This window comes from Lactuca virosa, chromosome 8 (genome assembly GCF_052849685.1).
Source record: "Lactuca virosa cultivar CGN04683 chromosome 8, Lactuca_virosa_CGN04683_v6, whole genome shotgun sequence".
NCBI lineage: Eukaryota > Viridiplantae > Streptophyta > Magnoliopsida > Asterales > Asteraceae > Lactuca > Lactuca virosa.
The window spans coordinates 267,736,067-267,752,289 of record NC_136433.1 but is presented as its reverse complement, the minus strand read 5'-3'; positions in this window follow the sequence as shown (position 1 = coordinate 267,752,289).

Below are 16,223 nucleotides of genomic sequence, written 5' to 3'. Positions count from 1 at the left end.
ATCATTAAGATGATCACAAACATGATACTAAAGTACTCTCCCATCTTTTCAGATTTTTTATCTTTCTGCCTAATTTGATTCTTCCAATTCGTTCTGCCATACATTGAGACTTTTCCAATGTTTCAGAATTATACTTAAACTTGTAAGTATAACCATATTTACTAAACTTTAGTAAATCAAATAGTCTTAACGAGCTTCGTGGTGGACATGACTAGTGCACAAGAATGTGTACTCGATCCCTTTAGTCCTTCACTTGACTCACACATCCATGTGAACAAGTAATTAGTCTTGATTTCACAATGCTTGAAAGTTCTCATTCAACTTGCATGATTCCAAGTTTCGGTCCAATTGAAACTTGGGTGATGAGGAACTTTCCTGATTTGGTAAATTTAGACACTACCACAAATAAAAGAATCAAATCCATTTTCCAATATTGCTGTCAGTGGAATCATATAAGCAACAATTTTCCACAAATGCCATTGTAAGGATACTTCAAATAAATAAAATTAAACAATTTTCTTTTATTTTAAAACTTTGCGGAAAAACTTATCCTTACAATCCACATGGAAAATTGTTGTTATCTATTCCTTACCAATATATCATAACTTCTTAAGCAACTGCTCAAAATTCTGATGCGATCGAAATCCACCTTCGCGATCAGAATCAACATATACTTCCTTTAAGATTTCTCTCTATTCTTTGATTCTTAAAACATCAACATGTGACCCAGTCACATCATGTAATGAGGATCTCAGAATAGAACTTAACAGAGTTAGATAATGGGCTCTACCTGATGTAGAGTCGAACTTATTGACTTTAACATCCTTAGGTAAATTTGGCAGCTTTGCAATCAACGCCCCTTCCTTTGGCAAAATAAACATATGGACGCTTTGGTAATGGGACTATCTCAGACTTAGCCTTTCTCTTTACCATTTGGTCAACCGGGTTGACTATGGCCAATCCCTTTCCACTGGGAAGAGAATGCTTTTTCTGGATTTCCAGTGTCACCATTTTCACTGTCCATAAAGTTTTTGGGAAGTTGATCTTCTAATCAAATTTGCTTTATTATAGTTCCAAATCATTGCTGATTTAGCAGCTCCAAGCAAATAGATATGATCATTAAGGTTCATGTCATAGTCTGTTTCATAGTAGTCCCAAAGGAACTCACTATATGACTTAGAAAGTGATTGAACATCCAACTTTCTCAAGACTTTGACACCCAACTCTCCCGGCTTGTCAATATGTGACTTCATCTCTAAGATGTGATCACACATAGACCTTGCTTGCCATTAGGGCTTGAGTGACCTTGAACTTGTGGGTTAGGGAGAATAATTGGAGGAGGTGGAGGAAGAGAAGTATGACTTCCATGAGCCAAACTCGGGAAGTCATATTCATTAGGAAAGCTTGGTTTGGGAAGATCATTGTTGTCTAAACCAGACATCAACAATGGGAGAAATTCACGTGAAGTTGATTTAAGTCCTTAATATAACACTCAATATGATATATTAAGGCTAGGACCCAACAAAATATTTTATAACTTGGAAGAGGGATGCCGTAACCCAAGCTATAAAATATTTGAAGGTAGGTGAATGACGATTCACCAATTTCCACCAAGATAAACGAAATGTATTATTAGGTTTTAATTGGTTTTGAAACTCCTAGATTCTATGGAGATTCATTGAACTTTTCAATGGCATGTTTCAATCTTGAGTGTGCCCTTTAGGTTTTGTGACTGGGATGCCGAGGATCACAAAACAAGGTGTGAAGTAACCATGCAAATATACTTGGTACCTTTAATATTTACCCCTCAATCAATATGCCGGTTAACCACACACGCTCCAACGATACTATGATAAACATTAAGTTATCCTTTGCCTACCTTGTTAAGTCCAGGTTAGTGTGCCGGTTAACCACACACGCTCCACTAACAGTTTAACAAAGTGCAAACTGTAATTTCATGGATTAGCACCTTATTCACATTTTCCTAAGTAACTAAGATTGGGAATTTATAAAAGGTTTAGTTACTTAGTATTTATCATTAATACTTTTAATGAAGGGAGAATTATAATCCTTGTCCTACCTATTCGGCTAACGACCCTCCACCACTCAAGGAAGTGGTGGGTGAGAGTGGACACCCATTAAACTGCCATTTTATAGGCAGTAACCTTATACCCCCCCTTATTGACCGGCTTCGTGAATGAGACCTACTAATGATAAGACGACTTGCTCTTATACATATAATATATTAAACTTTTAATATTATAATAGTATAAAGGTGTATTTTAGACATTTAAAATACTTGGTGGTTTAATCTATTAATTAAACTATACTCTTAATTTAATTAAATTTAAACCATGTCATTATGGAATTATTAATTTTCTTTTAATTAAACACTTTAATTATCTATTAATAAAGTCCATAAGAGTTAATTGAATTATTCAACAAAAACATCACAATTTCAATTATTAAATTCAACCATTTAATTAATTGTTTAAGTTATGAACCCAATAGTTTTAGAATTCAATTCTTTTTTTCATAAAAAACTTTTCTCAAATTCCAAAACTTGAGGGCAAGTTTTGTAATTCTTGAAAACCTTTGGATTCCATAACTTATGGAATTAATGGTGTTTTATGATGAAACTTTCCATGTTCCATAACTTAAGAACAAGTTATGGAATTCTTTAAAACATTAACACCAAATTTTGTAACTCCATAAAAACTTTGAATCATTTTTTTTTAAAAAGAACTTTCATATCCATAACTTATGGAAGTTTCAAAACCCTTAAGATCACAACTTTAAAAAAAACTTTTGAGCTCCAAAATTTTATGACAAAATATGTAACTCCTGAAAACATTTAGATCAAACTTTTAAAACTAATAAAATAAGCATATCATTTTATCTTTTACTAAATTTGACCTAATTCAATTCATATAACAAATTATTCAAATTTTACAAATAATTCGTTTTTCACAAAACAAGTAATTATCTTAAAATTTGACAAACGTCATGTTTTTTTTCCTTTTTTTTCAACTTGAAAATAAAACATTTGCATCAATATAACAGAAAACAACCCATGGCTCTGATACCACTGTTGGGTTTTGAGCATTCTAACACTCCTATGGTGTACATGCAACCCTATAAACCTTGGATCTAAGTTTTTTCTATTATACATGCAAATATTAAATATTCCAAGGTTTCATCCTAACTAGCATATTATGAAGCACCTATACTATAAAGTTCTAGTTAGATGACATACCTTTTGATGTAGCTTGATGTCTTCAAGCTTTAGGAGCTTAGCCCCAATAGTGTGGAAGCCTCAAGTGGAATCACAAATCACCAAAACACCTTGGAAGAACTTGAGAGAATATGTATGCACACTAAAATCGGCCCACTCTTATTTTCACACACTTGTGCCAATTTTGTGAGCCAAGGACCCCCTTTATATATTATGGAGGATTAGGGTTACATCCATGTAAACCCTAATACCCATGACCTTTCATTTACATAGGATCCATGAGTTAAAAGCTCCATGGACCATCCATGAAAGCTTAGCCCAACCTAAATGAACTTGGCCCATTCCATATATATAAGAGTCCATATTTAATTAGTTCTTTTTGATCACTTAATTAATTCTAAATTAATTCTTGATCAATACTAATTAAATAATATGATTCCATATTAATATATTAGAACTTATAATATATTAATATAAATCATAAATATACTATTCTCAAAAGACTATCCATATAAATTGTGCCGGTGAAGTGCAACCCAAATGGACCATGCCGGGTCGGGTCAAGTACATACCAAATATAGTTATGGACTTATACATTAATCCAACAGTCGGCACGATGAAGACTCAACCAATCCATGCCGATAATGACGTCGAAACTTTTAATTGAGACCGGCATGAGATCGATTGGAAATGAATGGCTATCTAAAGTTAGGGTACACCCTATGTATATACTGCTAGTGCTCTCTGTCTTTCCATTAGCCATTTCTATAGTGAACGGTTCTTTAAGTGCTCGTGATTTTTGCTTAAGTAAATGAGCAAAGTTTTGGTTCACGAAACTCCTCTCCGCTCCACTATCAAACAGAATGCATGCATAACAGTTATCGAGGAGAAACGTACCAGTGACCACTTTGGGGTCGGCAACCGCTTCCTCGTGGCCTATGGCCAGAACTCTTCCCACTCCACCGACATTCCCTACCTTCGGGCAGTTACTTTTGTAGTGGCCCACCTCGCCACAACCGTAGCAAGTTTGGCTCACACCAGCGCCGGGGATTTGGGTGATTGGCCTAGCCAGAGCTTTGCAAAAACGGGCAGTGTTCCCCTTCCTGTTGCAGTTCAAACACTGCATTTCCTGGCAGGCTCCTACGTGGTGGAAGTTGCACTTGTTGCACTTGGGCAAACTGCCAGCGTACTGCTTTACCGGAGCAGCAGCGGCAGGTGCTATCGCAGCATGAACTGCCACGACCTGCTGCTTTTTGGCAGCCTTTGTCTTTCTCTTGTCATCCCAAAACTTCTGCTTGGAATCAGCGGTTCTGATGGTTTCTGAGATGGCCAGGGTTGTTGTTGCGGCCGGGGTACGATCCCCATGGTCTATAAGCCGTTGTGCCAATTGCTTGGCACTATCGAATGTAGTGGGGTTTGAAGCCAAAACATTTCCCTGGAATGGAGGCACCAGCCCCCATATGTACCTTTCAATCTTCTTCCCCTCTGTAGGAACCATGTTGGGACAGAGGGCCACCAATTCACAGAACCTAGCGGTGTAGGAGACTATGTTGGAGCCCTTCATGGTTAGGCTCCACAGTTCTTCCTCCAGCTTTTGGATTTCGCCCCTCGGGCAGTACTCCTCCACCATCAGCTCTCTCAGAGCTTCCCAGCCCATAGCATTTGCCACTATAAGGGATAGTGACTTGACATGGCTATTCCACCATGTCAGGGCTTTTGACTCGAAGGTGCAAGCAGCAAACTTGACCTTGCTTCCCTCCGGGCATGAGCAGATCTCAAAGACCGACTCTGTCTTTTCGAACCATTACGAAAGGGCAATGACTCCGCCAGTCCCCTTAAAGGACAATGGCTTGCAGTTTGCGAAGTCCTTGTTGGAGCACTCTCTGGAGCGCACAGGGATTTCACCATGAGTAGATAGTGTTGGGTTTTGAGCATTCTAACACTTCCTAAGTGTACATGCAACCCTAATAAACCTTGGATCTATGTTTGTCTAAGGTACATGCAAAATATTAATTTCCAAGGTTTATAACCTATCTAGAATGGCATTGGGTACTTTTAAACATAAAAGGACTAGATGAATTACATACCTTTTGTTGATTGTTGATTCCTTTGAGTTTGAGAGCCAAGCACCAATAATGTGAATGCCTCAAATGGAAATCACAAATCACCACAAACTTGGAAAATGTATGAGAGAGTATACTAACACTTAGAAATCGGCCACCACTATTACACACACACTAGGGTGTTATTTCATGCAACATGAGCTTGTTTATATAGTGTGCATGGTTAGGGTGAAACCCTAATAACCCATGTCTTTTCCTTTCCAAGGATCCATGGGTTAAAAGCTCCATGGATCATCCATGGACTTCCACATAAGCTTAGCCCATTAACAAATGAGTATTATCCCACACCATATAAATATAATAGCCCATGATTTAATTAGTCTTCCTTTTAATCACTAAATTAATTCAAGATTAAAACTAATTAAATAACATGACTTTATATTAATATATTATAACTTATAATATATTAATAAATCGTAAGTATACAATTCTCATAAAATTATCCATAAACAGTTTGGGTGAAGTGCAACCCAAATAGACCATGCCGGGTCGGGTCAAGTATATACCAAATAAGTTATGGACTTAGACACCTTATCCAACAGTCTCCCACTTGGATAAGTCTAATAACTGTATTTGTGTATGTTACTTCAGGAACCAACCAGCAATCGTAGCTCTCGAAAACTCTGTTGAACTATGAAGCGCCATTTTAGATAAGTGATCATATAATCCTCTGTTCTCATGATATCAGCCGGACAAATACATGGAACAACGTCGTACTTATTGTCCAGCAGTTTGTTTCTCGATTTCCGATTTGTTTGACAAAGAACTAAATTGAACACATCAATTAGGTTCTGACCGGGCCGGGTACATAGGTCAAAACAAAATCATCGATGGCCCAAATATCGCTTCTAATCCTCCAAGGACTAGAAGGAACAGATAAACTTCGACTCATATACTTGTTTCTACTACTTGTTGAATTATACACAAAGGCACGTTTTATAACATCAAGTTACTGATGCGTTTACGTGCAATCAATGCACAACCAACTCATAGGTAACAACTCATATCTCTAGGTTTTGAAGACTTATATGATATTACCGTCTCACGATCACTCGAGATAAATTCCATGAAGTGATACAAGTGAGCGTGGGTTAATTCCAATACTCATAACTTATGAGTACTCATGAATGTTGTAGCAACCATTGCTATGTCTAAACACGTTTAGCCATCTACTAACTCGATTCATGACAGTCTTAATTCATACCTACTTCCAACATATGAACGACTGTGGAGTGTTTAAATAACTTAGTCATTCGGAAAGAATAACCTAGCTATTCTGGAAGTCAAAACATGCAAAGTGAAACACAATAATAATCGAATCCAATATGGTCTCAGAACCCTTTTGAATATAAATAAAACCACCTTTTATTTATCACCATATTGATTACACATTATTCATTGTATAATGTTTCAAATAATCAACTTAATACTTGAACAAAAACAACAGTCGTCCCATGCTCCTAGCATGTACACTTTGTTTTTCTAAACAATAGTTATGCCATACTCCAAGTATGCACACTATGTTTGTCTATGATCTTTACTTTGTGAAATAGATCAATTGAACATGATTCCAGTGATGCTCATTTCACAATCCCAAATCCTTATTGTAAATGTAAGAATTCCTAATTCCTACCATTTACCAAAAAAAAACTGTTAGATTTTAAACTTATCTGCACTGATCCTCTCGTAATGGTTATGCACAAGGTCACCAAAACCTTGTCATCAGTCATTATAGAGGATTCCAAAGGAGATCAACTCTATGGAAACGAACTCTCATATTCAAAGTACATTGCTTTGAACATCCTTCTTGCATAAAAGTTTCTAACTTTCTCATAGATTCTTAATATCCAACTCCCAATATGGAAAATTTCCATATTCCTATTTTGATTATCATATCTGAACAAGAGCTACCTCTTTTCAGAATATATCCATATGGTCCTTCCAAAATTTAACACTATATTTCCAACTGTCCCTGAGCAACCAATCTTTGGTGAGCCTTAGATAGTCCTCGACAATTGCTTAATCATTTTAGTCTTATCCAATTCTAGACTTTTCCCTTCTTAATGCTCTGAGCATTTGGAAAATTTAGAAAGGATGAATATTATAGCACATGTGACCGATCCTATACCCGAAGCATATGGGACACGATTCACGATGTCTCACATAAAGACCTGATACTGGATCTGTCTTTTGCTACAATATTTTTTTATTTTCCATGTTTTCAAAAATCGACTATGAAGAGGGATGTCGTGATCATAATCGAATTTGAGAACGCAATATATATAGAATTTCCTTATGTTGAACCATTCCAACATAAAATTAATATATATATCCTTGACTAAAGATGATTAAAACTCAATCTAAGCTTTTAGAATTGAAATGAAGTATAATTTCCTCTCCCTTAATTATAGCAAAACAACTTTTTTAACCCCTACAACTTTACGAATTGAAACTTTTGTTTTTCTATAATTAACATTGCTAACTTGCAACACTAAAAATAATAATCATGCTCCCACTAACATGATGATTATCAGCATAACACTTATGCTCCCACTAGGTCTGACATATTTCCAGAAATCAGCTGGACTTCTGAAATTTAGATTCGTACACCCTTTCTTAGATAGCTCACATGTGTGTCTAAACAATTTCCAGAACTATGAAAAGGGATGCCGTAATCATAGTCTTAATTGTTTAGACCTTTGCCATTTCTCACAAGTCCATGTTAGTGTGCCGGTTAACCACACACGCTCCACTAACGACTTTGAGAATGCAAACATCACAATTGCTATCTACTTAAAATCTTCTTAGTGAAAGCATTTCCTCACCATCATTTTCATGAATCGGAGAGAAACCTTATGACACTTAGATTTTATGGTGTATGAGTTCCTATCCATGTGAATTTGTCAAAACCATAATCACAAGACAAGGTTAGTAACAAATTCAGCCTTACATGGATTGAACTTGTTCAATCTTAATTTCTTGTCATCTGGTAGCACAAGGCCCACTAATGCTTCCAAGCTGTTATGCACACAGTTTAGAACTAACAGAACTCATATGCATAGTCAACTTAATAGGAACAGACACATAAACAAGAATTATGTCAACTTAATAGGTTTCAAACCTTAAGTCGTGTGCTAGTGATAAAACTCAGGTTTTACTCTTGATTAAATCTTGAAATCCTTTCAGGATCTTTAAGACTCCCACTGTCCTCTTGACATATAAGTTTCCCTAGTCAAGAACCATTCCTTGACAAAACAAATATTCAAGGGATAGTACGGATTCTTATCAAGACTAACACTTCATACAATTGGTCTTAATTGGTCTTTGTCTCATTCAAGACATCACAACTTACCAATTTCAAATGTACAAGATTAGAAAACATTTTACACTACATTTGATAAGTGTTTTAAACCTTACTTTATGTCACTCAATGTTACAATCTTGGAGTATGACTCTAAGAGTTGTTTTGGAACGAAGTATGACTCATTCCCTTGATTTTAACCATTCCAACAATTCATGACCCCTCTTCTTAGTCATAACAATGCACTAAGATGTCCTTAGAGTATGAATTTGTGATATGGTTTCATAATCATTAAGATGATCATAAAAACACGATACTAAAGTACTCTCTCATCTTTTCAGATTTGAGAAACTATTATCTCTCTGCCAAATTTGATTCTTCTCATCCGTTCTGCCATACATTGAAACTTTTCCAATGTTACAGAATTATACTTAACCTTATAAGTATAACCATATTTACTAATCTTTAGTAAATCATGACGAATTGATCTTTGTGGTGGACCTTGACCAGCACACTCCCAGTGTACCTAATTCCTTAGTCCTTCAATTGACTCACATATGCATGTGATCAATGAATTAGTCTCAATTTTACAAAGATGAAAATTCTCATTCATCATACAATACAGCTTGTATGATTCCAAGTTTCTGTCCAACTGAAGCTTCGGTGATGAGAACCTTTCCTCATTTGGTAAATTCAGACACTACCACAAATGAGAGAATCAAACTCATATTTCCAATATTGCTAGAAACATACAAACATCAATTTTCCATAAATGCCATTGTAAGGGGATATAATATAAAATAAACTAAACAAAACTTTTATTTCTTTATAAAATGCGGAAAAAATATTCCTTACAATGCAACTTTAAATGAAAACTATGCTATTACATATTTCTTAGCAATCCATCATAACTTTTAAGTAGTGGATCAAAAATCCGATCCTCGAACCATGCGATACAAATCCATCTTCGTGATCAGATTCAACATACTCTTCTTTTAACCTTCCTTTTGCTCGATCCTGCTAAACATCAAGATGCAACCTAGTCACGTCATGTAATAAGAATCAACAATTAGGAATTTAACAAAGTTAGATAGTGGACTTACCTGAAGCCGAGTCAAACATTTTGTCTCTACTTGCTTTCAAATATTTCAGGTATTCAGGGCAGCTTCGCTTCCAATGTCCCTTCTCATGACAATAAAAACATATAGACTCTGTGGGAATGGTACACGAGACAATCACAGACTTAGCCTTTCCCTTTACCTTTTGGTCAACCGGGTTGACCAAGGCCGATCCCCTTCCATTGGGACGAGAAAGCTTTTCTGGACTTCCAATGTTACCGTTGTCCATGTCCATGGAAGTTTGAGAAATAGATTTTCCATCAATGTTTTCTTGACCATTGCGCCAAATCATTGCTGATTCAGCAGCAACAAGCAAATAAGAAAGATCTATTAGGGTTATGTCAGGATCTGTCATATGGTAGTCTTTAATAAACTCACCATACGACTCAGGAAGTGACTGAAGAACCCAGTCAACAGCGAACTTCCTTGAAATAACAGCACCCAACATTCTCAACCTATCTATGTGTGACTTCATTCCTAAGACATGAGTGCACACAGGTCTTCCATCTTTATGTTTCATTTCTAGTAGAGCTTGAGTGATCTTGAACCTTTCAAGTCTTTGGTCTTGTGGGTCAGGGAGAATAAATGGAGGAGGTGGGGGGGAGTGAAAGCATGATGTTGAGGGACATCATCTTCAAGAGGAAAGCTTGTTTCAAGCGATTTGGGAAGATCATAGTTGTCTGAACCAGACATCTACAACGGGAGAAAATCAAGTTAGTTGATTCAAGTCCTTAATATAACACCCAATATGAAATATTAAGGCTAGGACCCAACACAATATTTTATAACTTGGAAGAGGGATGCCGTAATCCAAGCTATAAAATATTTGAAGGTAGGTGAATGACGATTCACCAATTTCCACCATGAAAAACGAAATAATTTATTAGGTTTTAATTGGATTTGAAACTCCTAGATCTTTTGAGATTCATTGAACTTTTCAATGGCATGTTTCAATCTCGATTGTGCCCTTCAGGTTTTGTGACTGGGATGCCAAGGATCACAAAACAAGGTGTGAATAACCATGCAAACTCACTTGGTACCCTTAATATTATCACCTAATCGATGTGCCGGTTAACCACACACGCTCCACCAATCTATGATAAGCATTAAGTCACCCTTCGTGATCCTTACTAGTCCAAGTTAGTGTGCCGGTTAACCACACACGCTCCACCAACGACTTGGTAAGGTACAAAGTGTGAATTTCATGGGTTAGCACCATATTCACATTTTCCTAAAGTAACTATGATTGGGAATTTATAAAAGGTTTAGTTACTTTATAATATTCATTATACTTTTAATGAGAATTTAAAGTCATTGTCCTACCCGTTCGGCTAACGACCCTCTACCGATCAAGGAAGCGGTGGGTGAGAATGGACACCCATTAAGTTGCCATTTTATAGGCAACAACCTTATACCCCCCTTATAGACCGGCTTCGTGAATGAGGCCTACTAACGGTAAAACGACTTGATCTTATACATATATATAATAATTAACCATTGATGTTATAAATAGTATAAGGGTTGAATTTTAACTTTTAAAACTCTAAGGGTTTGGAATTAAAGTTTATTAAAGTGTGTGAAACTTTACAAATTCCAAAACTTGAGGGCAAGTTTTGTAACTATCCAAAAGTTTTCATTTCATAATTTATGAATTAAAGGTTCATAAAAATGAAGACTCTTCATTTTATGTAACTTATGTGTTTTAAGTGTGTGTTTAAAAGAAGTGACCTTTGGATATCCATAACTTGAGGACAAATTATGGACTCCATTAAAACACACAAATGATCAACAAATTAATCCTAAACAATTCAGCAAATAATTCCTATCATCTTCTAAATTCATAAGAACATGAACATGATCATCAAAGTTTCAAGAATTATATGAACACATACAAAGCATGAAATTTTGATATAAGCTATTGTAAATGGATTAGAACTACCATTACACCAACTAAAACAAGTTTTAAAACACCAAAACAGTTTAGGGTAATGTTTCCAGTCCATTTCCAGCAGCAAAAGTCGAAAATCTGCATTCTGAGGCTCCTACTCGCCGAGTGCACGAACCTACTCGGCGAGTAGGATGAGTTTACACATGAACTCGGTGAGTCCCCCCATGGACTCGGCGAGTTCATCAGTCAGACAGCAAAAAATCGACTTTGTATCACTATTTTGCATCAAGTATCAAACAAACAAGCCTAGGCTCTGATACCACTGTTGGGTTTTGAGCATTCTAACACTTCCTAAGTGTACATGCAACCCTAATAAACCTTGGATCTATGTTTGTCTAAGGTACATGCAAAATATTAATTTCCAAGGTTTATAACCTATCTAGCATGGCATGGGGTACTTTTAAACATAAAAGGACTAGATGAATTACATACCTTTTGTTGATTGTTGATTCCTTGGAGTTTGAGAGCCAAGCACCAATAATATGAATGCCTCAAATGGAAATCACAAATCACCACAAACTTGGAAAATGTATGAGAGAGTATACTAACACTTAGAAATCGGCCACCACTATTACACACACACTAGGGTGTTATTTCATGCAACATGAGCTTGTTTATATAGTGTGCATGGTTAGGGTGAAACCCTAATAACCCATGTCTTTTCCTTTCCAAGGATCCATGGGTGAAAAGCTCCATGGATCATCCATGGACTTCCACATAAGCTTAGCCCATTAACAAATGAGTATTAGCCCACACCATATAAATATAATAGCCCATGATTTAATTAGTCTTCCTTTTAATCACTAAATTAATTCATAATTAATTAAAGATTAAAACTAATTAAATAACATGACTTTATATTAATATATTATAACTTATAATATATTAATAAATCGTAAGTATACAATTCTCATAAAATTATCCATAAACAGTTTGGGTGAAGTGCAACCCAAATGGACCATGCCGGGTCGGGTCAAGTATATACCAAATAAGTTATGGACTTAGACACCTTATCCAACAGATAGGACATGGGTTCCTCCTCCAGTGGAACCAGAAGAATGATATTATGCCATGGCCGTAGCCACCGCCGCAGCTACAGCAGCATTCAGGGCTGCCGTGTCGAATTGAGGAGCAGGTGGTGTTGGTGCAGGAGGATCGCGTCTTGTGGATTTACGTGGAGGCATCTTTTAACTATAAGTTTAGAAAGATGAAGATATTGATAAGAATTTAATAGGAAGTAGATAAGAATGACTCATGGACTAACTCTCCATAGTCCAACAGCACAAATGAATAACACGATTGATTGTAAACGAAAGTATTTGGACATTATTTCCATGAGATTAGATATCTGTCAATAATACTGGAATTACAGATGTAATGAGTTCGGGAAAAATGACCTAGAAGCAGGTATTACATCAACCAAGATGGAAAATTTTGACAGACTACTACCTAATCAAGACCTAACGGGTCTAAGACTTACAAAGATAGGAAATTAGACTAGAGTTTTTACACAAACTAGGATATATCCAAAAGAGAAGTTGATGAGAATTTAACGGTGACGAGAACTACCAGAGTGAGTTCTTGATTCTGACAAAAGACGTCCTATGTCCCTCACGCGCCTATCAGATCTTGCTTGCTGAGCTCGAAGTTCCCTGACTTCAACTTGGGTTTCAGCAAGTTCCCTCTGCAGAACTGCATTGCGGACCTGAGTCCTTTCATGAGCAGACTCCAGTTGGCGAATGCGGACGGTGTTAACGCCAGAGTTGGCGTCAATCTCCACGACTCGGTCGATAGCTGCTCGACCCTGCTCTGTGTTCCGAGCAATCCTACGGACCATTATGGGTAGGACCCTGTCAGCTGAACCTCCCTCAGTGAGATTGTAGAAACTTCTGTCTCCATTGTAGGGTATGGGTTGACCCTGTTCCTGACTCCATTTATTCAAGTTTGTGGCCCACAGAGGAGTGGGTCCTTGAAATGTTGGATGATGGTTTGGGTCTTGAGCAGCTGAGGGTAGGTTGTTGACTTCAGGCTCTGAGTCAGAACCATCAGAAACGCCTTCGGCTTCGTGATCATCCAAAGGGATTGGGTGATCATCTTCTGGCTCTTCTCCCAGCCATCCTGCATTGCCGTTGTTGGGATAGTACGGGTCTCCGGGAAGATGGAATCCAGCCATTATATCTACGTGAGAAAATGGATAAGGAAATAACTAAGTAGATGATTTAATTAGATAATTATAAGATGATCTTTATCAGTTACTTCAACATTTGCGTAGTGCATACCAGCCATATGTAACCAAGACAGGATAGACCTTCGAATAAGCGACCCTAACTCTAAGCCCACAACCAAACAAGGAACAAGAAGTAAAGCAAAGATCACAGATTCTAAGTCTATGATATCCTAGACACATATAACCTTAGTGTATCCACTCAGCAACTATTGACATACTAATAAAGACCTTTAGTTCTCAGATAAGTAATTAATAGTCACACAAAATACTCCTATAGTATTTTAAGTTTATGTTCTGTTCTACTATTCTCGTTGTAGTAGTGTTGGTAAGTTTTTAGACTTGTTGCAACCTCACAACCACACTTAGGCACATGCTAATCACTCCTCGGATAATGTAGTTGATCAGGCTACATCTTCCCATGGTTGACCATATGTCTCTAAGTCTACTTGTGTTGTCCAACGATCGTAATACTTTTGTTCTGTCCTAGTGACACTGATTTTAGCATGAATGCAGGTATGTAAACTTGGTTAAATATTTTATTATTTAAAAGTATAAACTCTTTATCAGAGTATTTTAATCCCGCTGTGTTTATAGTTCGTATATCTTTTATTGTTTGATACACTCGATTCACTATAAACAAAGCTCTGATACCAATCTGTCACACCCCAAAACCGGAACGGCGGAAACGATCGGGGGTGGAGGACGTCATGTTCAGTATCACAACAATGCAAAGTAGTAAACAAGCAACAACATCATCTATTGCATTAATAATATAATTTCATACAAGTGTGTTCTGTCAAGTTATATAGACACCAAAAATATACATCAAAAAAAAAATAAAAGATGAGTCTTGAACGAGCTCCATCTTCTCAGAACCTGACACCGGTACCTGTCTACTGGTGACATGAGAATACAAGTTATTTTGAAAGAGTTTATCAGCTTTAAAGCTGGTGAGATCATAAGTATATTAGTGTCTGTGTTTGTATGAAAGCGTTTGTAAGATGTTTGTAATGTATAAGTTTTGTAAAAGTTTGTAATTGTTTGAACACTCCTAGAAAACCCTATGTTTCCTACTAACAGTAGCCTTCTACCAAGGCATCTAGTATCTGTGTGTGTGTCTCTTGTAAGAGTGTGTATTTTCCCAAATCTGACTATTATTAACCAAAAATATAGTTCTTACATTATTGTTGATTGCGTGAATATCACAAGGTAAATGTAAAGGGAAAATGAATTAGTACTGTAGTGTTGTATTAAGTAACTACTGCTGTACTAATTACTTTAAACTATTTGTTATTTAAAGTACCATGTGATCGGCCTGTATCCTGCTACCGACTCTATAGTAAAACGACGATGTAAGACGTCGTAAGAAATGACGTTTGGCACCCGTAGACTTGCAAGTCCCACTCTAGCCAGCTGCAAGGTGTAGGATAGTCAATCCAGTATAGATCTATACATAAACTCATACGCTCCGCAATTAAGGAGATTCTGGATACAAAACGGTTCAAGGCAGGTAGTGCCATGTCCCCCGTTAAGTGGCTCACATAACTATATGTATATGTATATGTAGGTGCTAGCTGTATTGTGTGTTCTTTCTCTGTCTAGCTTGTATGTTTTGTTTCTCATCACTGTGTATTATGTTTGTTTCTCATCACTATGTATTATGTTTGTTTCTCGTCACTATGTATTATGTTTGTTTCTCATCACTATGTATTATGTTTGTTTCTCATCACTATGTATTATGTTTGTTTCTCATCACTGTGTATTACTCATGAATGAACTGACTCATTGTATGTTTCATTGTTCTAGTAATAGTATCTTCCTAAACTATACCTATTATAGTTTATTAGTAATGTTGTTTGTGTATATGAACATGTTTGTATACCTTTGCTACCCAAAGGCATTGAACTGAATGAAAGAAGTAACCTTTTATATCTACACACATATACATGATATATAACTAGGATTCAAACGACCTTCGGACAAATAACCTGAATGCCCTAAGTCCACAACCAAACAAGGAACAAGAAGTAAGGTGAGCTATCAGTCCTAAGTCCTTTCAATCCTACTTATATAACTATATCTATATATACACAGAATATAAGTTAAAAGAATTTAAGTAAAAGTATTTAACATGTAAAAGAGTTTGATAAAACCATTTGGTATGTAAAAGAGTTTGTAAGACAGTTTGAAGTAAAACAGTTTGGTAACACAGTTTGAAAAGTAAGAAATCCACTTGTTTGGTAGTTATTAATCACATGTGATTGATATAAT